Here is a 2,500-nt window from a genome sequence, read left to right on the forward strand (position 1 = left end):
GCATGTTTTCTCCCAAATGTCTTTTTAGATACCACGGGCAAGGGCATTTGCTAAGTTCTGCTTTTCCGCATACTGAAATATAGAATGACTAATCAGAATTCAGCAAGCAGGAAAAACTGTGCTATCCGAAAAAAGATTTTGTGGCAACTTTTTTGTCAACAAACTTTGGCGCCGAAACTGGGTTTCCAGCGAGCGGCGATTCGAACGCCAGCTGTTGTGCTTCGACTTTTATTTGAGCTTTTTCTGACAAATTTAAGACGAATTCAGTCCAATATTTCGAAGAAAGTGTAAGAAGACGTCAAAACTGTATTGAGAATGTATTTATTTGTGTTAACTTCGCGAAAAAGACTTTGATGGCGGCTTTTAGGCAGGGTGGATCGACAACAACGTCGTTTCCGCACAGAAGTGCACCGTTTCCGGTGAAAGGGCAAAGGAATGACATGATAACACAGTTTTACTGCCGCGCGCACTGCAGGCGCCGGTTCCGTATGTACGGCCTGAACTGTGCAAAAATATCCCTGTATTAATAAGAACCACCCATGGGAAATCCGAGTATCTCGAGATGCGCAGAACGTTTGGGCAATAACAATAGTAGGCACCGTCCTTTTAATGTTGTTTGTTGGCGAGTGATAATACAGCATTATCAAATACTGTTTAAAATATTGTCTCTAAACAGCTAGCGGTGTGGTGGTCAACTGGCTAGGTGACGGGTTAACAATGTTCATTCCCAGGTTCGAGTCTTATGTTCATACTCCTGACTTGTCTTTTCAAACAAATATGATTATTTCCCATGATCCATATAAAACTTTCAAAGCAAATTAACAATTCACGATAATTGCGAATAGACCAATTCCGATATATTAAAATAAAGTCCTAAACATAAGACATCATTTCGAGGCTCTGGGGAATAAATATAAGGATTTGTATGAGTTTTTTCCCAAGAGCCTCGAGATGATGCCTTTTGTTTGCGACTGAATTTTAATACATCGAAAGTGGTCTATTCAAACGGGATGGTAACTCATAACTTTGTATTTTGGACGCCATATTGGAAGTCGGAAGATCTTGGGCAAGGGAGGAAAGACCGCAGGTCTTGGTCCTCATCCCCCCTCCCCGTCGCTTTTTCACTCGTCCCAGATCTTCCACCCGTCCAATATGGCGACCGAAATACAAAATTACCGCCTGCAAGCAGACAAATATTCATGCTAACAAACAAATAAGTTGCCAATAATTAACATTTACTCCAACGTAAAAAAAAATTCGGAGCAAGAAAATCCACCTACATATCCTGACAGCAAGTACTGTTTACAAGGCTACCGCAGGAGCCCATGAGAGGACCTGCAGACTGCAGATCGCAGACTGTCGCCGTTGAGACTGCCCACAAATAGCGCTGATAAAGAATGCACCCATTTTGAAAGGGTTAGCTTTCGATAACTGAGAGTTACGGTTAGCCTGCAGCCTGAAGTCTGGAGACTCATATTTTTGTGTTGCACCCACGTGACACGACGGCCATGTTGGATGGCAATCAAATACAATTTCTTTTCGCATAATTTGCATATTGATAAAGTTTAGTTCGCAGCGGAGAGCTTTCCATCCATGACGTCAGATATAAGCCGTCAATAGACCAATTTCAATATATTAAAATATTCAGTCCTAATAAAAAGGCACCATCACGAGACTCAGGTGAATAACCACATACATTTTCTTAAGACCAGGACACACTAGGGGATAAGTCTCTGCAACACGTCGCGGGGACAAGTCGCCGCAACAATTCGCCTCTTGTTACAGGGTTAATTTTGCGAAAATCATTGTCGTTACGATCAGTTGCACGAATTCAAACCAGTTTGAAATAGTTCGGCTGATCGCAGCGACAAAATTAGCGAAAGCAGTGTCGTCGCACCATGTGTCCACTTCCGGCAACAAGTCGCTGCCACAAAATATAAATGAACCAATGAGAGAGCGTCATATAGTCCGCCATATTGAATTAGGAAACTAGTTCACATTTTATCGTAAATACTTTTGTTCTTGGGCCATCGTAGTTTGATCAAAAATAAGACACAAACAGCAGTGATAAACATATTGAACTTTTTCATTTTGATAATGACTTGACGTTTCGTATGTGCTCTACATACATTTTCAAAAGTAACCGTTGAAATTTAAAACAGCTATTTATATATAACAAAGCGGATGAGGGGACTGGAACCTAGATTAAGCAAATACTTAACAGTAAAATATATAATAATAATAATTATAATAATAATAATAATAAAAACAGAAAAGATTAATAAAGCATCAGCTTTTCACTTCCGACGTTGACGTTGAAAACTGGCTCAAGTTCTTGAATAAAGAAGGTCTCTTTTATTGATGATGCAACTTTTTACAAAGCCTTACCGAGTGGATCTTTTCCTGGCGTTTTATATGGCCTTCCTAAAGTTCATAAGACTGGTTGTCCTTTCCGCCCTATTGTTTCATCGGTTAACACCTATAACTACAATCTTGCTTC

Source organism: Montipora capricornis, chromosome 3 (assembly GCF_036669925.1).
Source record: "Montipora capricornis isolate CH-2021 chromosome 3, ASM3666992v2, whole genome shotgun sequence".
NCBI lineage: Eukaryota > Metazoa > Cnidaria > Anthozoa > Scleractinia > Acroporidae > Montipora > Montipora capricornis.